This window comes from Triturus cristatus, chromosome 3_1 (assembly GCF_964204655.1).
Source record: "Triturus cristatus chromosome 3_1, aTriCri1.1, whole genome shotgun sequence".
Lineage (NCBI taxonomy): Eukaryota > Metazoa > Chordata > Amphibia > Caudata > Salamandridae > Triturus > Triturus cristatus.
In genome coordinates, this window is record NC_140583.1 from 795,508,862 (window position 1) to 795,536,340 (window position 27,479).

Genomic DNA, 27,479 nt, shown 5'->3' on the forward strand with positions numbered 1-27,479 from the left:
AAATAATATGGAGGAAGGTACCCACCATACCACAGCCTCTCTTACATAGGCCCTCCTCAGAGAAACCCATGTGGACCAACCTGGGCCCCGTCACGTAGACCCTATGGAGTATTTTAAGCTGCACCAGCCGCAGGCGCGCGGGGATAGCGACCTCTTTGGGAGAAGAAACTGCGGACTGCCAATCCTCATCATCTAGTTCAAGGCCGTCCCTTATCCATTGGGCGCGTAACCCTAGGAGAAGATCCGCCCGAACATTGATAAGCTTCTTATAAATGAGCGAAATCGTGCTCTCTGGCATGTGACCATCCAGGATCCGATCCTCCAACGGAGAGGACTCGGGCACCTTCTCCCCCTCCACAAGGACTGACCGCAAGGCGTGGCGCACTTGTGCATATCGGAAGAACTCCGTGCCCCCCAGCTCGTATTCCTTCTGCAGCTCCTCGAACGACTTTATTCTACCCTTAACCAAAAGGTCTCCAACCCTGGATATGCCGATCAAATCCCATTTCTCGAACCCTTTTGTGCGCCAAAGCTTCCCCAGAATCTCGGAGTCAAACAGAGGGGTGGCAAGGGTAAGCTTACCCCTCCAGCCCAGCGAGTCCGTCGCCACCTTCCACACATGGACGGCCACTCTGGTGGGCCCCGTGAGAGTGAGGTCCGACGATTTCGAATACAACGCTCTGTGGTAATTACCCCCGCGGAGCAACCAGCGGTCCATGGCGAAGCCAGGGCTAAGCGCCGGACCATAGACACCATGGTTAATCGCGCTCAACTGGGTTGCCCAGTAATAACGTCGAATGTCTGGAAGCGCGATACCACCGTCGTACCACGGAAGCGTCAACTTAGCGACTGCGATACGCGGACGCCCGTCCCATAAGAGCGCGCGCTGGTGGCTTTCGATCTCACGGAAATAGCTGGCCGAGACCAGGTCAAGAGTGTTCTGCAGGGCATAGAGGAAACGGGGAAGGGACATCATTTTAAACAGTGCAGCGCGGCCAAGGAGGGAGAGCGGCAATCGCCGCCAGCCCGCCACTTCCCGCCGCAGGCGCGCCAAGGGAGGGAGCAAGTTCTTCTCATAGCGCAAGATGGGGTCGATGGAAATATAGATCCCCAAATACAAAAAGCCCTGCTGGGCTATCTGGATCGAACAGTTACGCGGAACAGGCGGACATCCCCACACAGGACATACAAGTGTGACTTCCCCCAATTAATGACTAGGCCCGAGTTTCTACCGAAAGATGTCAAGACGTCACAAACCACTATCAGAGATTTCTTTGGCAAGGCAAGATATAACAGAATGTCGTCAGCGTAGAGTAAAATACGGTCTTCGTGGTCAGGCGACCAGCGAAGCCCACGTATATCCGGGTGCCACCGTATCCACGCCGCCAACGGCTCAAGAGCAAGGGCAAACAGCAACGGCGACAGGGGGCAACCCTGCCGGGTGCCTCTCCCGAGCTCGAAAGGTGCCGACGCCCGCCCGTTCACCACGACGCTTGCAAGAGGCCCCTCATAGAGCAGCCTCACCCACCCCACGAATCCAGGCCCGAAGCCGAATTTGGCCAGCACCGCCCACAAGTATGCCCACTCTACCGTGTCAAAGGCCATCGTGGCGTCGAGGGATGCCACAATAGCCGGCTCTCGTATCGTACCCGTCCTGGCAATCACTCCGTGGAGGCGTCTAAGGTTTAGTGCAGTGTTACGGTGCGGGATAAAGCCCGACTGATCCGGGTGGATCAAGTCGCCAAGTACCCGGACCAGGCGGTTCACGAGAATCTTGGCAAGGATTTTCGGCTCGGCGTTAAGAAGCGAGATCGGCCGATAGGAACCACACCTATCCCGGGGCTTTCCGTCTTTATGTATTACCACGATCGTCGCCAGCCGTTGATCGAGCGGAAGAAACCCGTTCCTCCGCGCCTCCACGAACATGGCGGTCAAGTGAGGAGCAAATTTATCCGGACAAAGCTTGTACAGCTCTATCGGCAGACCATTTGGGCCCGAAGCCTTGCCGGAGCGCAACGCACGGATAGCACCTGCCACTTCGTCTACAGTGATATCACCATCGAGGTCCTCCCTATCCATGGCGGAAAGGCAGGGCAGAGCGATGTCACGCAGAAGAGCACTCGAGTCCTCAGTCGGTCTATCCGAGACCGAGGCGTATACCGTACGAAAATAGTCTGAGAAACACCGGACTATACCGTCGGGATCAGTGACAACCTCTCCCCATCCGTCAACAACTCCGGCACCACACGATTAACACGCTCCTTTTTGTCCAGCCATGCCAGCAATTTCCCGGCCTTATCACCAACATCATACAACCGCCCCTGCTGCTCCCTGTGAAGGATCTTGGCGGCATTTGTCACCAGTTCCCTATACTCCAATTGCTTCAGGCTCAAATTGTGCAGCGTGGACGTCTCAACATCCCCCTCCAAGGCCAACTCTAAAGCCGCTATCTCGTCCTCCACTTGTATCACCTCGGCGTCTCTCCGCCGCTTGGCGGCCACTACCAGGGACAAGGCTTCTCCTCTCAGTACAGCCTTAGAAGCTTCCCACAAGGACACCGCGGAGTCAACTGAGCCCTGGTTTTCTCGAAAATAGTGGTCAACTGTCTTCAGCAACGCGCTGCGCATCTTGGGGTCCCGAAAGTACCAGGGGTTAACGGGAGCCACCCTGCCCCCCGCCACCCATTTTAGTAACTTTTGACTGTTTGAGTTGGAAACGAATTAAAAGAAAAATCTGCAGATTATGATGCAGATAATGGATTGTGTGGCAAATGCGCTAAATCATTAATTTTGTGGAAAACGCCGTGGCTGCAGAATTACATAATTCCAGAAGCCCTGTGTGCAACCCATACTTTACTAAATATCATTGTAACCTTCAACCCCTGTTCTATTCAATGTGATTGTGATTCCTGGCCACTGATAAGTTCAATAGGACTATGACCCACAGCCCTTGAGAACTGAATGATTTTTTAACTGATGACCCTTGATGGACAGATTGCAATTATATTCCATAACCATTGTTCTATGAAACATGATCATAACTCATGATTCTTATGTAACCAAATGTGATTGTATGCTGGGGCCCAGCAAGAGAAATCAACCATTCAATCAATCAGTATTTATATGGCACTATCACCCTTACGGGTATCTAGGTGCTGAAGGTGACGTATTACACTTGTCGATAAGCCAGGTCCTAAGTTTCCTTTTGAAGTCTGCCAGGGAGTGTGCTGTTCGGAGGTGGAGGGGCAGGTCATTCCAGCTTTTGGCTGGCAAGGTAAGAGAAGGCGTGGTCCAGGTTGCGGCGGATGTGTGCGAAGGTGAGTGAGGAGGGAAGGTGTCTTGCAGCAAGATGGAAGTTGAGTTGATGGTTGATGTAGGACAGTTCTTGATCGTGTAAAGCTTTGTATGTGAGCGTGAGCATCTTGACCCGGCCTCTCTTCTGGATAGAGAGCCAGTGGAGGTTCTTGAGGTGAGGAGTGATGTGGGTCCATTTAGGGAGTTCGAGGATGAGTCTGGCTGCAGTGTTCTGTATGGTCTGGAGTCTTCTGAGGAGCTGGGTGGAGATATGGGCTAAAAGGGCATTGCCGTAGTAGAGGCAGCTTGTGATAAGGGCATGTGTGACAGTCTTTCTGGTTTTGAATGGGCTCCATCTGAAGATTCTGTGACGCATGCGGAGGCTGTGGAAGGAGGAGGAGGCGACTGCGTTGACTTGGCGTTTCTCAGTCAGTTGTCTGTCGAGGATGATGCCAAGGTTGTGAGCATGGTCTGTTGGATGTGGGTGTTGGTCCGAGTTCCACTGGCCACCAGGTGTGGTCCCGTGCAGAAGTGTTCTGCCCGAAGATCAGTATCTCAGTCTTGTCGGAGTTGAGCTTGAGGTAGTTGTCTCTCATCCATTTAGTTACATTGGTCTTGGCGTTGCAGAAGTTGGTCATGGACTTTGAGGTGTTGTCGGTGAGCAAGAGGATTAGTTGATTGCCGCCTGCGTAGGAGATTATGTTGAGTCCATGGGATCTGATGATGTCTGCGATGGGGGTCATGTAGATGTTGAACAGGGTGGGGCTGAGGGAAGATCCTTGGAAAAAGCTGCATATGATGTCCATGGGTGCGGAGGTCAAGGGAGGCAGTCGGATGCTCTGAGTGCATCCTGTGAGGAGGGAGGTGATCCACTTGAGGGTGTCATGTTGTATGCTGGTGGTGAGGAGTTTGTTGATGAGGGTGTGGTAGGAGATGGTGTTGAATGCTGCAGAGAGGTCGAGGAGGGTAAGGGCCATAGTCTCTCTGTAGTTGAGGAGGGTTTGGATGTCATTGGTGGTAGCGATATGAGCTGTCTCGGTGCTGTAGTTGGCACAGGATCCTGATTATGAGGCATCGAGTAGGTGGTTTTGTTCCAGGTATTTGATGAGCTGTTGGTTTTCTCGAGTAACATATCTGTACCCTGTGATAACAGTTCAACTACTCATGGTTGTTACATGGGTGCCAATATTCAGTTGAAAACAGTTTAAGCCTCTAACCCCTGTATGACCAAACCTCATTGCAACCAGACTGCAAATCATATGTGTCAAAATTCGAGCTTGAGCTGTCCCGGCCTGATTGCCTAGGGATGAAAGAAACCATTCTACATGAGGTGAAATGATACAACAAACAACCAATAGCGTGAGTTGGAAAAGTAATAGACCTCTGAATAGAGCCAAATGCTCAATGACGAAGTACAGAACCCAGGAAGGTCCCTCCCGCATTTATTAACGACAAGCATTAAACCTCACGGTGACCGTACATCAGGTTACTTTTATCTATTTGTTCACCACTGGAATTCTCTCTCCTGACTGTCTTTTGATTCATACAATTCAGTCCTGGACTTATGGCAGTTTCACCTGCTTTCTATGCTGGATTAAGGTGCATCATTGACTATGTCCTGATGAAGGCCCTCCCAAGCAACCTCCTAATTGGATGTTGAAACGTTGACATTCTTCGAATGGACTGCCATGATATGGACTAATAACAATTAGGTCAAATTTGACAACTAACAGACTGCCATGTCCACCACTCAAATTAATTTTATATTTCCCTATACTAATTCACCTCTAATCCTGTTTGGGTTCTGGAATAGCGTACTACTCTCCCAAAAGCGCTTTGACGCATCATCAGGGGTACCAAGTGCTATATAAATGCAAACCCTTCCCTCTTCTATCCCTCCACTATCCTTTTTCAATCCAAATAACAGACTCACATGTCCACCTCTAATCCTTTTTGGGTTCCGGAGTAGTGTGCTGCTCTCCAAAAAACGCTTTGACGCTTCGTCAGAGATAGTAGGCGCTATATAAATGCAACTGCAATTACAATATTAACTCCTTCCGTGCTCATGACGGAACCACGCCGTCAGGAGCCACGGTTGCCGTGTGCTCATGACCGAGTGGTTCCGTCATGCTGCGGCCGTTGGCGGCCGCACCGCCCACGCGGCTCTAATTCCCCGCCTGTGCGGGCGATTAGCGCTGTGGGCGGAGTCATGACGGAACCACTCCGTCATGAGCACAGCCCAACCGTGGCTCATGACGGAGTGGCTCCGTCATGAGCACCGCACCACCGCGCTGCCCCCCCGCACCCCCCAGCGCTGCGGTGGAATTTACGCCGCAGCGAAGGGGTTAATCTGCCTGTGAAACATAGGGATTGCAAAGGTGGCCATCATATATCTGAAGAGCATCTGAGCTATTTTTAACCTTTGTTTATATATTCACTATTGTCACGAGCACTGCGTCCGCACCAAGCACGATTGTATTTTAGCACCTCGATCATCAATAGTACAGTCAACATTCTGTATGGATAATGACTGACCATTCTGTTAAATTACACATGAATCTGTCAGACAGCAGCAGTTGCGTCACCTTCATTCAATGCAACAACTTAAGTGTGCGAAGAAATTGTAGACACTCACATTTTGTGGAAATTTACAGTTTTCTTCATTTTGTGGAATTTTATAGTTTTCTCTGTAGGAAGCATTGTTTTTTCACAATGCATTCACAGACAGTACATCATTTTTTATCTCTGGTTTGATGTAAATATTAGAAAAAAAACTTTTGGAAGGGTGCAAAACCTTGCGGAAGGCGACAGATTGGACAGGAGAAAGGGTAAACAATGGACATCGCTCTGGCCTGGAGAACCAGGTCATCATTGCCACATCCGGGCCAGATTGCTTAATTTGACACTCCTTTCTCTAGACTATACATCTTGCCAGTTGCCACTGTACCACAGTACCACCACCAGCGGCCGGTGCACATAAGAGTGGTGGGGCCGAGTGTGGGCAGGGGGTTTCAACACATGACGAGGGAAAATTAATTATTTGATTAATTTTCCCTCGTGATCATATGTCGAATCCACCCACCTGGCCCCACCGCTCTTACCTGCACGGGCCGCACCTGAGTACCACCACTGGGCCACTTCTCTCCATCGGACGGAATCTCCAGCAAGTAGACCACTTTCCTTCCTCCACACCTCGCCTCCTGTCACAGGACTTCCTCTTTAGCCATGTGCCAGGCCCTGGCCGTGAGCAGGCCTTGGCTTTTGCTAGCTGCAGATAGAGGCTTGGGAGGTATTGAAGCAGAGAGCTTTGCTTGCCAGGCCTGGCCTGGCTCCGGAGGTCGTGCTTGTATATTTCTCCTCTGAAGTCAGCCAACATTTTCTCAGCGCCAGTCACTGCCGTTAACACAGACCCTCTGTTCCCAACTAAACAACAGATCATGGAGTTTTATAGACTGCGAAGCCCAGTGGATTCGTTCAAAGCAGAACTCTGCTGTTGCCGTTTCTTTTTCCTTGTTGTTCTTCGAAGGTGATGGAATATGTGTGAACAGCTGTGTTTATTGAAGCTGGCGACAGTCCGCCATCACCGTCCAAGCCCTTCCCACCGGGGTCAGCCAGGGAGCTGCAACCTAGTAGTAAAATTGTACCCCGTCCTCCCGCACGTCATCAACCCACGGCACGTGGCCCGATCTGAACCTCACCCATGAAACTGAGCCACACATAGTCTACACTGAGCTACATCCTTGCTCAGATCTACTCACGGGGGCTCGTTCATCAGAGTAAGCCACTCGTGACCAGCTTTGGTCGGGATTCATCAAACCCACCAAAAGGTTTATGCTCTGAGGATCGTTCGTCACACTGAACCGTGAGTGGTCCACTCCGAACCTTGTTCGTCATATCTGGCCATGCGCGTGACTCACTGTAAGGCCTGCGTGACTCACTGAAAGGCCTGGTCGTGTGGCCTCTCCGAACCTTGTTCATCATATCCGGTCATGCGTATCCCACTGTAAGGCATGCTCGTGTTTCCTCTCCGCGCCTTGTTCATCATATTTGGCCATCTCAGCGCCTCTGTGCTTCAGTCATAAACCCGAGACACACGTGGCATGCCTTCAGACCGGGCTGCCCTTCTAACAGTGCCGCGCTCTGCGAACACTGAGCTATGACTTCAAACCCGACCACACCTGGCGAACTTGGCAGCTTGATCATCAAACTCAGTCACAGATGACCCATTTAAGCCTGTTCACCAACAGATGGCTAGTAAAGGACATCCCTCATAAAACTGAGCTCCCTCATAAAACAGAGCCACACTTGGCACAGAGTGAGCCTCCTCCCTCAAACCAGCAACACGCGGGATGTACTATAACATGCCCATCAACCCGGCCACAGGTGGCCTCCTCTCAGCCCCTCTCATGAACCTGATCCGCACATGGCCTGAGACTCATTAGTAAAACTGAGCCCTGCCTGGGCTTATCTGAACTCGACTGTCAATCCGAGTCACGCCTAGCAGCTCCCAGCATAAATCCTCAACCCTGACAAATGTAGCTCAATCTGAGACACAGCCAATAAACACAGTCACTGCACATGGTCTGATTCAAGCTTCAGTGACCAAATCTAGGCACACTTGGCCCTTCCTGAGCCTTGCAAATCAAATGTATTCATGTGACCTATTCTAGTCTTATTAATCCAGCCTTACAAACGCGATCTGTGCTGTGCCTTGTGCATCAAACCGCATTAAAGATGGACCTCTTCAAGCCTCGTTCATCAAGTCTAGATACAGGTGACACTGGTCCATGAGTATCGTCCTATGGCTCGGTTATCACAAACAGGCAAAGATGCCCCCTCTTAGCTCTATGTATGGGTCACCGCTTCACCTTACTTGCTATGAACTTTGTTAATCAAACCTGGCAATATGTGTCTCGCTTTCTACCGCATACAATGTTATGAGAGAGGTCCCACGAGCCAAAGGGACAGGGCTCTAAATGAACTGGAATGTAGAATTGATATTCCCTTTGGAATCTGAATCACTCATAACCGATTGGGCTCTTTGATTCGTCCTAACCAGGTGTGCAGTAATGTCCTCTATAGAAAATCGATCATTAGCCGGACTCTGTTGCATCTTCTCCAATATAGAGAGGACCAATTTTGTATTTTTATTGGTAGTTGGTCCTGGTGGGTACACTTCACAGTGTCCAGGGCCAAAATTATGTTCCCAATATCTCGATCATAGAGACCACTTTCCGTCAGCTTCCGCGAAACAAAAGTTTCTCAACTTTCGTGATTTCGTTTGGCGTACCTTCACATTTTCTATGTCTATGTCTCGCTTTCTACCTCCTCAATTTAAGCAAGGCACGCGTAGTCAGCTCTGCATCGGGATTAGCAGTCCAAACTATAGGTGATTTGTGAAGTCAGGAAGTTTTTTCTTGCCTACTCATCTGCACTTATTTGGCCGTTCACCCTTTTTTTCTCTCTCATTGACCTCTGGGGAAGGAATTTTTGAACTTCAGGCAAAATGTCATTTTGCTGTTTTGCTGCTTCTCCTCTGCTAACAATCATCGGACTGTATTTCAGGCCTTCATTTACAATCTGGACCTTCCCCAAGGTGGTTACCTAGTTTCATCTTAATGCAGTGCTGGCCTTCTTCACATAAGCAGTCAAAGTGCCATTTTCCCAGTCTTTAGCCACGAAAAGGAAATCAAGATATGTTGACAAAAGTGCACATTGTAACATTTGGCAGACAAGCGATGAAGTCCAAGCCTGTTGGCCCATGGCCATTGGAGCAACCTATAGCTGTAGCCAAAGCGTGCCTGCAAAGAGGGCTTATACAGGGAATTCTATGGGGTTCGCTGTTTATCTCCTTGGCACAGAACCTAGTTTGTACACCTTAGATGCTTACAATGCCAAGAGTTTGGCGGTGGGTGCTGCTGCTTTTCCAGTCCATGGACTACTTTCAATCACAACTTGTAGAATAAGATTTAAACAGCATGAAAAATGAAGAAATGCTTATTTATCCCAAAACTTCCTACACTGTGCGAACAAGGACCAGTTGTCGGTCTCTGAGACCACAGCATCTGGCTCTGGGGATTTCGCAAGAGCTGCTTGCAGGAGAGGATCCAGAGAAGGCATCATTCTGTAAGAACCACTCGACGCGCACTAAACTACCTCAGTGAGTTAGGAGGACAGGAGGCTTGGCACTTCAGAGTCATCGGAGCAGGTGGGCTCTTGTATACGTTGGCCATGATTCCTGGGTTTAGAGCCAACAGCAGGCTTGCCATCTCCATTAAAAAGGATGACCGTATGGATGCACCCTTGAACCAGATCAAATCTTGGATTCTGTTTCTCTCATCCCTCAGGCATCACTGACCACCACTGCACCAAGTTTCTATTGTTACTTCCTACTTAAAATTTAAATGATACCAATTTCGTAACACCTGCTAGACCGCAGCTTCTCATCCTTTACATGTACTTAACCACCACCACAGTTTCCCCTGTCCGCTGACAAGTGGGATTTGATTGGGTACAGCCAGTCCAAAATCATCCCACCAACTTTTTTAGCCACTAGTAGCCCTGTTTTTGCGACACAAGTCTATTACACAGCGACACGATTGTGGGGTGAGGCCCAACTCCTGCTAGCCAACATCTCAACTTTTATCCACTAAAGCATCTCCTAGATCTCCCTGGTAGCCCAGCTTCCGTGGCTCCAAACTATTTACAGCTCACAAACACAGAAATCCTCACTATCAGTTTGAAATTACAGTGAACCAGGAACAATCAACAACTCTCAAAATATTCTCCCATCATACAACTGATTTCTCATCCTACTTCTCATCTAGATCAATAACATTGGACAAACACTTAACGTTTGTCATTTCTTAAAACCCTACTAATCTATATCCATGTAACTCTCCCCACCCACTCAGCAAGGCACTCATACATTTCACCCACTGAGATTATCCCAACACTCAAATCAGACCCTTGCTGTGCCCCAGCTGACCCTTATAGTCCTCAAACTAGGAAATTCATTGCGTTCACTTCCAAGGCCTCAACATCAATTACAACTCTAAAAGAACTTTTTAAAAAGTTTATCACTTTGTTTGTAAGACTCCATAAATTGCTGTAAGTTCTCACTGATTTTAGCTAATACGTAGGCAATGAAAGACATGTTGCTGACCAAGGCATAGCAAGCGGCCAGGCCACAGATCTCCAGATCTGGCCACCTCAGTGTCTGCCTTATCATTTGACACTATCTGGCATCTACTAAATCCGCTGTGGTTTCACCGCTAACATGTAAACCTCAACCATCCTCCCCCTCTAACTACCGTCCAGTTCTCAACTACTATTGTTCTCAAAAATTTTAAACTCACGGTGTTCAAGTGCATTACACTATTTTGTGCCTACAGCAACTTATTTAACTACCTTTAATGTGGCTTCTGCGCTCTTCACTCTACGGAAAAAACCCTCTTATACATTGCAGGTTTCAATCCCTCTGCTCACTATGACCCCCTTTCTTCTATCCTTACGCCACTAGATCTCTCCGCAGCCTCTTAGACCACGCATCATCCTATTCTACAAGGGGAACAACCTTTACAATGCAACTTTTACAACGCACTACCTTTACAACGCATTTTTTACAACGCATAATCCATTACAACGCATGACATTACAACGCATGACACTACAACGCATTTTTAAAAACTACCTTTACAACGCATTCCATTACAACGCATACTACCATTACAACGCATACCATTACAACGCATAATATTACACTACACTATCCAACACTTACCCTACTGTTGCACCCCCTGGAGTTAGAATAGTAATTTTTACCCCTATACTATCCAACACTTACCCTACTGTTGCACCCCCTGGAGTTAGAATAGTAATTTTTACCCCTATTCTATCCAACACTTACCCTACTGTTGCACCCCCTGGAGTTAGAATAGTAATTTATACCCCTATACTATCCAACACTTACCCTACTGTTGCACCCCCTGGAGTTAGAATAGTAATTTTTACCCCTATACTATCCAACACTTACCCTACTGTTGCACCCCCTGGAGTTAGAATAGTAATTTTTACCCCTATACTATCCAACACTTACCCTACTGTTGCACCCCCTGGAGTTAGAATAGTAATTTTTACCCCTATACTATCCAACACTTACCCTACTGTTGCACCCCCTGGAGTTAGAATAGTAATTTTTACCCCTATACTATCCAACACTTACCCTACTGTTGCACCCCCTGGAGTTAGAATAGTAATTTTTACCCCTATACTATCCAACACTTACCCTACTGTTGCATCCCCTGGAGTTAGAATAGTCATTTTTACCCCTATACTATCCAACACTTACCCTACTGTTGCACCCCCTGGAGTTAGAAAAGTAACTTTTACCCCTATACTATCTAATACTTACCTTAAATGCAATTTAATATTATGCGTTGTAATGGTATGCGTTGTAAAGGTATTATGCGTTGTAATGGAAATGCGTTGTAAAGGTAGTTTTTAAAAATGCGTTGTAGTGTCATGCGTTGTAATGTCATGCGTTGTAATGGATTATGCGTTGTAAAAAATGCGTTGTAAGTGCATGCGTTGTAAAAGTGTGCGTTGTAACGTCATACATCCATTCTACAATCCTCTCTAAAGATCCTTGTCATCATAGACTCTGTCCATAAATGGTTCCCCCTGGGAAGTGGAGTGGTGCCGTAGAGGGTTTGTTTGCCAGACGGTCTGAGGACTGGTGCTGTGTACATCTCCTGGTTGCTGACGCAAGTGCAGCCTTGGATCACCCAAGGATTACAGGGGACAGAAAGAATAAGAAAGAAAAGACAAAAAGGCAAACACTGACATGGGTGCTGGAACAAGCCCTGAAGGAGTCTGTGTTCCAGCTTGCGGACTGTACTGCAGCATGCCTTGCAAAACAAAGACCTAGTCCAGAAGGACCACCACCAAGCAACACAAGGGAGAATGCAGCTGTGAATAGGGGCTCCATCCGATCAGATCACAAGGATTTTGTATTAATTAAGGGAACAAGGACCACACAAAGTGAAGAGGAGCAGGAGCTTGGGCTGCTTCGAGGGAAACTACAGTATTTTAAATGTACATGAACCTGTGCGAAGCAACAACATATAAAGCTCGGTCACCAAAATATTAAGAGAGGGGTATTGTGCAAAGACAGTCCAATACATCTGGAGCAAGAGACCCAAAGAGTCTACAGAGATCCATATAAGCTCAGCCTAGCCAGTGAAAAAACAAGAAAGATTTTAGTCAATGTTTTCAAATACACAGTTAAAGAGAACATTCTGTCAGCTACCATGAAATCAATAGTATGCCAAGCTAAAGTTATATGATTATCTGTGCAATCAGACATATGTAGAGCAACATAAGTCCGATAATGGAAGAATTCAAGAAGCTAGGTGCCACTGTTGACTTGCAGTTCTCAGTAAATGCTAAAGGTGATGTGGTGACATAAAATGTTTATTTATGTTATGCTGTAGAAGCAGATGCTTTATTATTGATTATTGGCAAAGAAGCTAACAACTTTGTAATGTAAAGCATGGTGTCTGGACTGAACTATCTAGAGCTCGGATTGGCGCATTGTGGTGCCAAGTGCCAATCAGAAGGTTTTCCAGAAGCAGGGGCGAGGGGAGGTGCTTATTAGTTTGGGTGGAGAACAAGATAGGGAGCAAAAAGAACAACTTTAAGTCCTTATGTGACCTCTTGTTGTTATACACATATACGTGCTCTTCAGGAGTACAGGAGGAGGCAGATAATGACTCCAGATTCCTTACATGATATGTTAATGGATTAAGAGGTAAAGCTAAAAGGTGGAGGATAACTGAATACTTAGGGGGAAAAAAATATATATATAGAGACAGACAAACAGACAGACAGACAGATATATAGATAGTTAGATAGATAGATAGATAGATAGATAGATAGATAGATAGATAGATAGATAGATAGATAGATAGATAGATAGATAGATAGATAGATAGATAGATAGATAGATAGATAGATAGATAGATAGATAGATAGATAGATAGATAGATAGATAGATAGATAGATAGATAGATAGATAGATAGATAGATAATTACAACAGACTCATCTATTGAAGGAGGAGGCAAAGAGGTATATGGCTTAAAAACAATTGCTTCAATAAAACATGCGTTGTCAAGGGAGTGACAATATTAATTGGGCCTTCTCAAAAGTCGAACCTTTACACTCAAAGGGGACAGTTTGGGGAAATGGGTGACCACCCATAAATAGAATAGACAAGCAAAATACATAATAGCCTTTTTATGGCCCTAACGTAGACTGTCCTGAAATTTTTCATAGGTAAAAGACACCTGTTTGGAGTTCACTGGCCCTTATGTGATTGCAGCTGATTTTAATGTTATTTTGCGTTAAACTTTAGATCACTCATAAACAGCCCCATACAAGAAAAATAGTAAGGGAGTATAAGGCAGCTCTACTTGTAATCCTTGACATCTGAATACTAGCTGCCAAGAACCAGCCATTCACACATATATTGGCATATATGAAGTTTTGTAAAGTGACTGTACAGTGGTTAACATTTGTTTCCAAACTAAAACCACCTAAGTCAATAGTTCTTTACCTGTGGTCTTTGGAACCCTGGGGGTCTGTGACGCTCACTCAGGAGGCCGACAACAGTTTAAATAATTCAATAATAATCCTAAATTAGTGAAGCATATACACATAAAAAGCAAAAAGTAAAATCGAACATTTAAAAACAAAATATAAAGGAAATTTGAGGCTAAAAATCAAGTTGGTTCATGGGAGCTGCAAAAGTTCAGCAAAATGTGGACTGGGCAATTGGTGGGCTCAACTGAAGTAATACCATACACCAATAAAAAAGAAAGGATGCATTAAGAGCAAAACGAAAGTAAAGGGATATACTAGAGCCTAGCATATTGTTTTGTCTTTTACCAAATAAGATTACATTTTGAAAAGTTCCAACATTCCATATAAGTTAACATTTTGAATTTTGTATATTTTTGTATGTTTTTAAATGAAAGAAAATATTTAGAAATGTGTGCATTTATTTGAAGTATACTTGTTTCTGTAGTTTGGTGTATTTTGTGAGATTCAAATAGTATGGGAAGGTGGAGCCTTTTACTTCTAATTTCTACTAATTTAGTAGGGGCCCACAGATGTCGAAAGCTTAAGAACTGCCAACCAAATGGGTTTCCCACTAGTAGGTCCAGTTAACCCCATCAAATGCCATAGTTGCTTCAATTGTGTATATTGTAAGTGGAGCTGTAATTGACATTGCAATCTCTAAGACTGCGAATCAATCTGAGTGTGAGATCTCCCAGTCCTCTACATTTCTGATCATGATATTATAATAACCTAATATATTTTCCTACTTTTTTGCTAATATTTCTGATCAACAGTTATAGTCTTTCAGGCACATGCATCAAAGCTTTTTGCGATCGCAAACGGTGCGAGTCGCAAAAATCGGTAATTTGCAATCGCAAAAATAGCTTTTGCGATGCATGAAACAACTTGCCACTCGCAATGTAAGAAATCTCAAATTTTTGCGATTTCATAAATTGCGATTGCATTTAACGAATCGCAAATTGGGATTCCTTAAATGCAATGCAAGATGCCTTTTAAAAATAGCGATTTCGCTATTTGGGCCCTCTATTTACCGTGGAATGATACCACTTGGTAAATAGCGAAAACGTTGAAAAATGCACTAAAGTGCATTTTTCAAAGTTGTAGGTTACACACACACATGTCCTTGGGACCAGCCGCAGCCCGTGGAGGGAGTTCCGTTGGGCGGTAAGGCGGGGCGGGGGAGGGGCAGGGTGGGGGGTTCTAAAAACTGGAATATGGATAATTACAGGTAAGTAAACAATTATATAAATAAAACGAATTTCGTAGCGCGCCCTGCATCGCATTTTGCGATGCAGCACGCGCTACGAAATTCGTTTTATTTATTTAGGGCCACATGCATCAATGAGAAAACTGGTCGCAAACTGGCAGATTAGCAGAATCTGTCCCTTTGCGACCGGTATTTTTGCATTTGGGATGCATCATCTCAAATGCAAAAATCGCAATTTAAGGAATCTCTAAATAGCGATTCCTTAAATTGCGATTGCATTTAAGGAATCCCAAATTGAGATTCCTTAAATGCAATGCATTGAAGTTAAAAAATTAGCGATTTCGTTAATAGGGGGAGCAAATTACCATGAAGTTGAACTTCATGGTAATTTGCAAAAACTTTGAAAAATGCACTTTTGTGCATTTTTCAAAGTTTCATGTTGCGCACACACATGCCCTTAGAGCATGTGTGTGTGCAACATATGTGCACAGGTCAATTTCAGGGGTGCAATAGGGTGTCATTTTGACACCCTTGCACCCTTGAAATTGCATGAGCAATTTGCGAGTACATACTGGTACTCGCAATTTGCTCATGCAGTCTCCAATTCATTCCTATGGGCCTGGAGGCCCATAGGAATGAATGGGACGGCATTCCTTAATTGCGACTCGCAATTTGCGAGTCGCAATTAAGGAATTTGTAGGAATCGCTATTTTTATAGCGATTCCTACATGCATAGGCTTTTGCAATTCCTTAATTGCGATTCCTTAAAAATCGCAATTATGGAATCGCAAAAGTCTTTGTTGATGCATGTGCCAGTTAATTGTTTACTTACATGTAATTATCCATATTCCGGTTTTTAGAACCCCCCACCCTGCCCCTCCCCCGCCCCGCCTTACCGCCCCACGGAACTCCCTCCACGGGCCGCGGCTGCTTGGGACATGTGTGTGCGCAACATATGTGCATGGATCAATTTCAGGGGTGCTACAGGGTGTCCTTTTAACACCTTTGCACCCTTGAAATTGCATGCGCAATATGCGAGTACCTATTGGTACTTGCAAATTGCGCTTGCAATTTCTCATTCATTCCTATGGGCCTGTAGGCCCATAGGTCACAAATAAGGAATGTGTAGGAATCGCTATTTTTATAGCGATTCCTACATGCATAGGCTTTTGCAATTCCTTAATTGCGATTCCTTAAAAATCGCAATTATGGAATCGCAAAAGTCTTTGTTGATGCATGTGCCAGTTAATTGTTTACTTACATGTAATTATCCATATTCCGGTTTTTAGAACCCCCCACCCTGCCCCTCCCCCGCCCCGCCTTACCGCCCCACGGAACTCCCTCCACGGGCCGCGGCTGCTTGGGACATGTGTGTGCGCAACATATGTGCATGGATCAATTTCAGGGGTGCTACAGGGTGTCCTTTTAACACCTTTGCACCCTTGAAATTGCATGCGCAATATGCGAGTACCTATTGGTACTTGCAAATTGCGCTTGCAATTTCTCATTCATTCCTATGGGCCTGTAGGCCCATAGGTCACAAATAAGGAATGTGTAGGAATCGCTATTATTATAGCGATTCCTACATGCATAGGATTTTGCAAGTCCTTAATTGCAAATCCTTAATATTTGCTATTAAGGACTCATAAAATCCTAGCTTGATGCATGTGCCTGTTTGTTTATTAATGAGATAGGATGATACTATTCGCAGCTTACTGGAACTTTGTTCAGCTACAATATTACACTTATAGATGCTTCTTCCCAAGTGTATGGGAGTGTACCTCCAGATAGTATAGCTTTAAATAATGTTGTCATTTGCAGAATAATTTGCTCCATAACAACTTTATAGACTTCTGACTGGATACCATCAGGGGCTACTGCTTTACTTTTCTAACGCTGGCTTATATTATCCAACATTTCATCCTCTAATACAGGACTTTCTAAATCTAACTTTCATTCCTGGGAGCCCTTTACCAGTCCAGTCTTTGAAGCTACTTCCTAATTTTGCTTATTTCTGGATACATTGTTTCTTGATATAGGTTTTAGTGATATTGAAGAAATATACTTTCTATTTACTCATTCTCTACAGCTTGCTAGATATGCCTGCTCTATTTTGTTTTTCAAGTTTGACATAGTACTTTGTAAATATCCCTCATAAAAAGGCTTGATATGTGTCCCAAAACAATGTGTAATGGGACAGAGCTGGCATATTTTAGCCCCAAGAAACTCTTCAGTTTCTGGCCTAATTTAATTTTTTACATCTATTTCCAGTTTATCTCCTTTGATGACTTTAAGTACTGGGCTTGTAAGAGTCATTTTAACACCATGATAGCATGAGACATAAATAGGATAGTGGTTTATCTCCTTGAATGTACTTCGTAGAGAAACTTGAATAAAGAAATAATCTAGCAGTGAGAAATTAATATAATTTTATATCAGGCAGCGTATCCCCTTTGAACTTGATTTCTTGATCAACATATGCAAATGAAATTAAGTTCTGCATCTGGCACCATGGGCAGTGAAACAGAAGATTGAGACTGATTTGAAATGTTATACCCTCCTAGTAAATGTATTTTCTTCTAAATTGTTGGGTACAGGTGCTTTCAGTCGGGTATGGTGAGGTGTCTGTCGGATTTCAACAGGACTTTTTACCTACACACAGACAAAAACGCAAACACACTTTTTCCTCTCTGATTTGAAAGTCTTCAATAATGTTGGTTATTTTACAAAATAATGTGTTTTCTCTCACTTAGGACCCCTATCAATCCACATTCGTCTCCCTTTACATTCCCCTTTTTGCCCCTCTCATGTGCACTGCTCGTCATATACTGTACTTTAGCATTATATGCCAGAGCCATTGTTGGAAAATCTGAAGCTCATCCCCCTTCCACAATTTAACTGGCCAAGCTACGCCCCTGATAATACAGTAAGTGCTACTTTATTTTACTAGCCACAAATCATATTTGGCAGCACATAAAATGACGAAGTGCTATGCATCCTGTGTGCTAACATGCCCAAAGAGTGAAGAGATAGAAGCAAATTATCTACACATATTCACTCATTGCACGACTCTAAATCCTTTAGCTATATGTAGGCTTGACAACTTATTTCCTCAGGATTTTTGCAGTTTTTATATAGCATAAACGTCGCCCAAAAGCATTGGGGTGTTTTACATTAGCACCAGATTGCATCCCACAAGGTCTGTATTTTAGGTACAGGGAGATTAAGAACAGGATGTTGAGTCGACGTCAGGACTCAAATCTGTTTTCCCAGCTCCTAAACCGGAACCTGTGGCCAGTTGGCTACATATCCAATGGGATGGGAGGAGAGGTCAAGGAAAGTATTTAAGACAGTTACTTTTGTCTCTGCAAACCAATATCAGCCCATGACAATGAGTAAAAAGAAACTGTTATTTTATTTAATATTGCTTGCAAGGCAACAAATCTGCAGATTTAACATCCATCCTTACAACCCCGATGGATAGCAAAATGATTCTTACATTAATCAGCATTCCACAAATATTTCCTGCTCCTTTACATCATCTTGCTTCTTCCTAGCCACAAATGTTTTTGTTCTGCTGTCCAACTCTTAACTGCTCATGCCGGATCCCTCTGCAACTTGTCTCCCCTTCCTTACCCCATAATGTCTTCATACTTACTGGTAATCTTCATTAATCCTGGTCCTGTGGTCCTTATCCCATTCGTAACTCATGGAGATCTACGATCTCCTTGACAGAAAAAGAACAAAAGGAATGCTGGGTTCGCCTTCACCACCCCCTCCCACTGGGAGTACATAAACCGTACTGACCCAGCATTCGTTCTGAACTACCAAGCCCTCCAAGGAAGGCTGGTTGTTCGGGGGCAGAAAGGGAGGGGCGTAATGAATGGGACGAGGACAAAAGGGCCAGTAGTAATGAAGATTACTTGTAAGTAATAGGACCTTACCGCCAGGTCCCTAGGTCCTCGTCCCATTCCTAACTCTTGGAGAATACCAAAGCCAGAAAACCGGCCTTCTGTACCCAAGAAAAAAAAAAACAGGACACCACATTCAACACAGCACCCAAGTGAATGTATTCAAACAAGGTACAGAAAAGAAAAACAAAGCTAGGAGCACACAGCCTGTAAAACACCTAACCCGAAATTCCCATCCTCCCCCAACACATTCTGGAGATGATAATGACGAACGTATTGGAGGAGGCCCTTGTTGGCACCCGACACACCTCAGCAATGGACACCCTACGTAATTCAGTCCATGAGGCCGCCACACTCAACATGGAATGGCCCTGCATCCCAGCTGGCTTAGGAGCACCTGCCAGAGAAAAAGCTAGCTTAATCACTTGCTTCAGCCACTGGCTAATGGACAGAGAGGAGGATGTCTCCCCCTTTGCCATCAACCCAAAAGAAACAAACAAGGCCTCAGACTTCCCAAAAATCTTAGTGCGATCCAGATACACCAGAAAAGCCCGTTTCATGACTAACAGTGACCAGTCCAAATCCCCAGAAGAACCAGGAACCTCCACCAGAGCCGGCAGAACTAGCTTCTGAGACCGATGGTATTAAGAAGCCACCTTAGGCACCAACTAGGCATCCAACCTCAAAACCACACCATCCTCCAAAAAAGACAAGCATTGCTCCCTGGCCATCAGACCTCCCAGTTCCCTAATCTGCTGAGCCAAAGTGATCACCACCACAAAAAATCACTTTGAAGGTTCAAACCTAATGTCAACCAATACCAGAGGCTCAAAGGGAGCTGACACCAATAGGCTTCAACATCAAAAGCAAATCCCACATGGGAAAAAGCAGCTTCACCATAGGGCAGGCCAGAGAGAAACTGTGAAGCAACCTGGCAATCAGATCATCCACATCCTCCAGATTACCCCATGGAGCCCATAAAAGCCTTAATGTCAGCACACTGGGCCCTCAAGATAGAGTCTGCCAGGCGCTTTTCAAAGCCATCCCACAAAAGCAGAAACACATCTGAGAGGGAACATGTCAACGGGGACAGATTAAGGGAACCACACAAATAGCCCAAATTCTCCCAATGCCACTCATAGGGCTGCAGAGTGGAAGGACCACAGGATTGAATAGCAAGTGCTAGGTGCGAAGGCAGCCCTTGTTGCTGCAATCCCCGCCTCTCAACTTCCAGACAGAGAGACGGAGCTGAGGAAGAGCCATAGATGGGACAGCCCGCAGTGGAGAAGGGAAGCATGGCACCTTCCACAGACCCTAAACAGCCATCGTTCTGAGACTGGGGAACCATGAGTGACGGGGCCAAAAGGGCACCACCACAATCACCAACCTGGACCCTGGAGATGGGCCAGAAACTGGGCAACCAGAGCAATCGGTGGGAAGGCATACACTAGGCGGTCAGGCCAATAGAACGTCAGATCATCCACCCCCCCGGCCCTACCTGAGGGACCCGACAACATAACCGAGGAACCTGAGCATTTTGCCGGGTAACAAAAAGATCCAGAAAGGGTAACCAAACCTTCTGCACACCTGATTAAAAATCTTTCTGGTCAGACACAGCTCGTGAGAGGAAGGGAAGAACTGGCTGAGGGTATCTGCCACCCCATTGACCACCCATGCACATACACCGCTCACAGGGACAGAAGGAGTAGCTCTACCCAGAGGAACAAAGACCAAGCTACCGCATCGAGGGACTGTGACCGAACCCTCCCCTGATTGTTAAAATATGCCACCGTGGCCTGCTTGTCAGAATGTACCACCAGGTGGCACCCCTCCAGCAAAGCTCGAAACCCCCCAACAGCCCAGGAAACAGCCATCAGTTCCCTCTAATTGGAGGACCGCCGCCCCTCCCTCAGAGATCACCAGGCCTGCAAGGACCTGTCCCCCAGATTTGCACCCCACCCACATACGCTGGCATCCATACTCAACACCAACAGAGGTTCAAGCTGTAACGACGCAACCCGTTCCAGATTGACCACCAGAGACCACCACTCCAGCTGATGGCAAACTGTTGTGGACAAAGGAATCACCAGATTGAAGTCGCCAGAGCGAGGATCTTACACAGACAGCAGATATCAAATCAAATCAAATCAGGGACATTTATTCAGCGCACAAATCACTCGAAAGTCTCATGGCGCTTGCAGACAGCTTGGGTAGCTAGCTAATTTAGTTATCGAACAGCCATGTCTTTAACTTCCTGTGAAAGCAGTTGTGATCTGTGATAGTGTGTAAGTTTGAGGGCAGTTTGTTCCAAAAAGTTGGGGCAAGAAAAGAGAAGGACCTTCCTCCATTTCTAGTGATGCGGATTCTGAGTGGTGTAAGAAATGATTCCTTACTAGATCTCAGGGTCCTACAAGGCTTGTACCAACCCTAGCTTTTTGGGCAAATACCCTGGGCCTGTTCCGTACATATCTTTGTGTGTTAAACAAAGAATCTTGAAACAAATTTGTTTTCTGACTGGGAGCCAGTGTAGGAATCTCAGGCTGGGGGCCGAAGGGGATCTAGGCGGAAGATAGCGAACCAGCCTGGCCGCTGTGTTCTGCAGAATCTGAAGCCTTGTAAGAAGGCCATCATTAATTGAAGACAGCAGGACATTGCCGTAGTCCATGCGGTTGATAATCAGTCCCTGAACTAGTGGTTTTCTGGCCTCCATCGGAATCCATTTAAAAACCTTACATAAACTACGCATCACGCCAAAACAGGAGCCAATATATGGTTAATCTGGCTTTTCATTGACAATTGATTGTCCATATGAATCCTAAATTCAGGACCGACGGTTTTGGAATTGGACAGGGGCCAAGGTTTGGGGGCCACCAGTCGTGTGACCAGTATTCAAGAGCCTTGCCAAAAAGCACAGTCTCGGACTTGCCTCCGTTTAATTGAAGGTGATTTGTGCTCTTCCACCTATCGACTTGGGACATGCATTCTTTAAATCGCATCTTTGTCTCTACCGGATCCGGGCCAAGGGTGATCAAGATCTGAGTATCATCGGCATATGATACTACACCGAAGCCGTGAGATCTGATCACCTTGGCCAGCGGTGTCACGTAGAGATTAAAAAGAGTCGGGCTCAAAATAGAGCCCTGTGGCACTCCCATTTTGACTGGTCTACTACATGAAACAGTGTTTCCCACCTGAACCGTTGTAGCTCGGTCTGTTATATAACTCTTGAGCCATTTTAGGGCATTTCCCCTGACACCAATCTCCCAGAGCCGATGCTTAGAATGCTGTGGGAGATGGTGTCAAAGGCAGCGGATAAATCTAGAAGTACAAGAATTTATGACTGCCCTCTGTCCGAAGCTAGCCTGATGTTATCCGTTACCTCTACCAGTGCTGTCTCCGTACTGTGGGCGGCCCGGAAACCTGACTGAGAGAGGTCCAGTAGTCCATGGCTCTCAAGGTGGATAACGAGTTGTTCATTTACTGGTGATTCGCGCATCTTCCCAAAGTGAGGAAGCAACGAGATGGGACGATAGTTTGAGGCGAGTTTTGGGTCGGCAGTAAGTTTCTTTAAAATAGGCCTAACTCTGGCAGATTTCTATATTTTTGGGACCTCGGCCTGCGATAGGGACCTGTTAAATAAGTCAGTTAGACTATCCAACAGCACTGGTGCAATGATAGGAAGATATTTTGGTGGCACTGGGTCAATAGGCGAGCCCGATTTTATTTTCTGCATAGCTATTGCCCCTAACTTTGTATTGCATTGAGAAAATGCGTCCAGGATATGAGGGGGGCCTGGGGACACAATGGATGAATTTCCTAAAGGGTTGTTATTTATTAGGGGTGCAAAAGAGTTATGAATTGCGATGATTTTTTCTTCGAAAAATTTGGAGAGAGAGCAGGTCCAATCCTGTGAGTTACAGATTAGTGACTGAGTAGGAGGTGCTGTAAATTCTTTTAGAATTTGGTAGAGCTCCTTACTGGAGTTCGCCACCTCATCTATCCGGTTTAGGAGAAACTTTTTTTTTGTTTGTCTAATGTCCTCCATATAGCTTCGGTGGATATTTTTATATGTTTCGTGATCGGTCGGATCTTCACTTTTTCTCCATTTCTGCTCTGCTGTACTGTAGGAGAGCTTCACTGTCTTTAGTTGCTCCATAAACCAGGGAGCAGTCCTAGATTTAACTTTGGCCCTGGTTTGGGGGGCAATGTTGTCTAAGGCAGCCGTTATTGCTTTCTCAAAGGCAGTTGCTGCTTGATCGATGTTGGCCTTATGGCTATGATGGGAAGGGCTGAAATGTTTTGTAAAGAGAGTTGAAGTGACTTTACGCCATGACCTTCGCCATATTGGTTCATTTCTAAGATCAGTTTTGATCGTGTGTACTGGAATAACACATTTTAATAAATAATGATCAGTCCAAAACAGTGGAGATTGAGATTCTACTGTGATATCTGAGGAATTCATAAACAGTAGGTCTAGCGTATGACCAGCAATATGGGTGGGATCTGTTACCAATTGGGCTAATCCCAGTGTACTCATATTTGTGATCAGCAGTTCTGTGTCTGGATCCTGTGATATCTTGGCATGATAATTAAAATCTCCTATTAAGAAATAAAGGTCAGAGGCCAATACTTGCGGGCGATCACCTCAAGTAGTTTGTCTGAGAAATCGTTTGTGGGGCCGGGAGGTCTGTATAATAGTGCTCCCCTCCAGGCGCCCCTAGATGGTCCCTATATCTTAAAAACGCGTAGTTCAAGTTGGCCTGAGCTAATAGTTTCTAAGGAGGTAATACTCACGCCCGGGATAGTGGCTATGAGTAGTCCTCGTCCTCTTTTCTCCTTTCTGTCTACAGCCACAGAGGGGGAGGTGAAACCGAGCACAAGGCACCAGAAACACAGATGCCGACATGTACCCCAACATTCGCAACCACAGGCAAACAGACAGACATGACTTGCCCATCACCTCCAGGACCAAAGATCAAAGAACTCGGATCTGAGCAACCCGCAGAAATATCCTCTTTAGGTTGGTCTGGAACTGGGCCCCAGTGAATGTCATGTCCCAGGAGGGTACCAGTTGACACTTCTCCCACTTCAGCAGAAACCCATGCACCCTGAGTGAGGCACACACAATCTCCAGATGCCCCCGGATCAGTTCCTCCGAGGCAACATGTAGGAGCCAATTGTCCAGATAAGGGTACAAGTGGATGCCTTGGAGATGTAGGCCGGCCACCAGAGGAGCCACCCCCTTAGTTAACACCCTGGGTAAAGATGGCAGGCCAAACGGATGGACCAAGAACTGGTAATGAACCCCCCCCCGACACAGAACCTCAGAAACTTCTGGAAGAGGGGATGAATGGGTACATGATAGTATTCATCCTGCAAGTCCACGGTGCACATCAGATGGTCCTTCCGCACCACAGGGATAATCGTAATACTATCACAATATGTGCCACATTACGCTACATAATTTACTCAACTCTGTCGCATAATTTGGTCCTCCCCTGTCGCATAATACCAATGGCCCGGTGCATACCCACATAAACTCTTTAGGGCGGTGTGACTGCACCAGGCACTGATTTGGGAGGGACATCCTGCTTGTAAGTGTATTATAGTTTTAAAAGCACCTGCTAACGCGTTCCTGGCCGCCAGAAATTTTCAGGCAACAATAAAAATGTCAAGTTAACTCTGGTAATTAATGTTCTTCCTAGGGCGTGATGGGAGGTTTGTCTAGTGAAAGTTTTGACTCATTGCAAGGTAACACAGAGGGTTAATATGCCTGCTGCAAAGAGCGTGTACCATTCAGGTCACCAAGTGCATATGATGTAAATAGGTCAGTGGGTTACTGCTTTTGTCTGAGAGATCCTTTTGTTACTTGCAGTTTATAAGTAAAAATCCTAACATAGAACAGTGAGCTATTAACTGCCATCAAGGAGCTGCATGCAAACTGTAAGGTACAGATTAAAGCATTTTGATGTTTATCCACGTACTTCATTGTCATAATGTTGGAAAAAGGGTTAATTTGGATAGAAATCAATTCTGAATAGTAAAGAGAACCTCTAACCATGGTGTTACGTTTTAAATTCTGAGTTTGTGCTTCTCCAGACCAATCACTATTAAATTATACTGCCTACAGTATGTATGACATGTGACTCCTACACCTTGTAATCCTCTGTCTTATGTAATATTTCTTATACACTGATTAACACATGCATGATGGATTGTCCCTCTGTAGTATGTGTGATGTAAAGTGCTCTGACATCCTACACTGGTGTGAGAGCTATTGTAAAACTAATTAAATGCATCTGAGAGAGAGTGATTATGGAAACTTGATGGGCACAGTTAAAGGGTGTTAGTGAGGGAATCCATGGTGGAGATGGTCATTGGGGGGCGCCAACAAACATTGTCACACTGGGTGCCACCAGCGCCAAAGCCGGCCATGCAGGAGTCTATGGCAATTGGGGTGCTGCACTGTCTTGTCAGAAGTGTGAAGCGCTACGCAATTGCTGCAGCACATTGGAACAGATGGATTATTTTGTGGGAGCGTGAGTTGTGGGCTTAGTCATAGCCACCATACGCAAGTTTTGAAATGGTCCCTTTTCATCTTTAGACAGCCATGTCTGACACAGTGGGCTCCACGAGAATCTTAGAGATCCGTGTTGAGGTTTTCAAATGTTTATGAAATGTGATTTGACTCCCTGTACTGAAACAATGTGCAGCAAAATAGCTCTCTTTCCCAAGTTTAGACTGAAGCAAGGTAAGCTGCCATCAACGTAAACATTGCTAATGAAGTGTCAGGGAAAAAGCTGCTTTTTGAAGCGGTACATGTGTCAGATAGAAGGTGCAGCATTGCATGAATTAGCTGGTCGGCGGGCAAAGTGTCCTATCAAAGATAATGCTGGAATGTAGACAGTCGAATTTACTCTTTTGTAATGCTGGAGTCCTAGTCACTATATATTTATCTATACACAAACAAATATATATATATATATATATATATATATATATATATATATATATATATATATATATATATATATATATATATATATATTCATATATAGTTCGGACCTTGTTTCTATTCAAAATGCGTTTTTTTCTTTTGCCAATATCTTTGGCGCCAGTGGAGGAATCTTCGCGAAATTTTCAAAACTAATAGGGCGCTCCGGTCAGCTCCTGTCATGAAAGTTTTGGGTGATTCGTCAAGCGTGGACCGAGAAAAAAGGGGTCCCAAAATGCGTTTTCCCCATGTTAATTTCCATAGGAACTTTAGACAAAGCTACAGCCCGAACTGCTGAACGGAATTACACCAAATTTGTTAAAAAGGTAAATCCGTTTAGTAGTTGCTGAGCAATTTAAAAAATAAAACTTTTGATATCTGAGCACTAGCTTCACTCTGATTGGCTGCCAACACTCCAAACCAGGAAGTGTTGGCAGCCATCTTGTGACTCTGTAACCGAGTCACAAGAAAAAGAGTGAAAAAAGGTTGAAAAACAATAAAAGGGGGCAGGGTAGAAGCACCCTGACATCCTAGGCCTGCTCAGGGGGTCCCACAGGGACCCCCAGGCCCCAAAAAAGCATTAAAAAAAAGAAGCGGCAAAATTCGCGCTGGTTGTGCGAATCCTGCCGATAAAAAAAACAGGTCCCGGGGACAAGGACAAATTATATAGCTGGGGCCCACTGGGGTCCCTGCAGCCTCAGGGACCGCCACCTCCCCGTGGCTATACTACTTATATGTGGGGTGACACAGCCCCCCCGCAGCCCCGGGGACCGCCACCTCCCCGGGGCTTGTTTTAATAAGAGATGGGGGACTCTCAGGCACCCCCAAGCCCGGGTACCGCCAGCTCCCCGGGGCTTCCTTTACATAGGCGCGGGGGAGCACCTGGCCCCCGCTGCCCCGGGGACCACCACCTCCCGGGGCTTCAAAATTATTAAATAAATAGGTGTGGGGGGCCTCACGGACCCCCCCAAGCCCTGGGCACCGCCCCAGGGCTTTCGTACATTATTTGCGGGGGCCTCCCCACCAACTCCCCAGGGCTTTAGAAACATTGGGAATGGGGCCGCGTGCCCCCCTCCAGGAGCCCTTCATGGCCCTGGGGACTGCCACCCCCCAGGGCCAGCGCCTGCAATGTCCCGGGTTGCCCATCCCCGGGACATTGCTGTTTGCTATGACAGGGCGGGAGCACGGCTCCTGCCCTGCCAGAGCAAACTTTGCTTTGCTTCATTGAAGTGAGAGCAGGAAAACCTGCTCTCGCTTCCATGAAACAAAGCAGATTGCGTTTGAGCAATGGGAGCTGCATGTCAGCAGCTCCCCTTGCTCAAAAGCAATGCTGGCTCCCCCAGGAGGCGTAGAGCCGGCGGGACTGTGGGGGCATTGGGGCACAAGAGGACCTCATTGCCCCACCAGCAGTGCGCCAAGAGGCTCGTTTGCA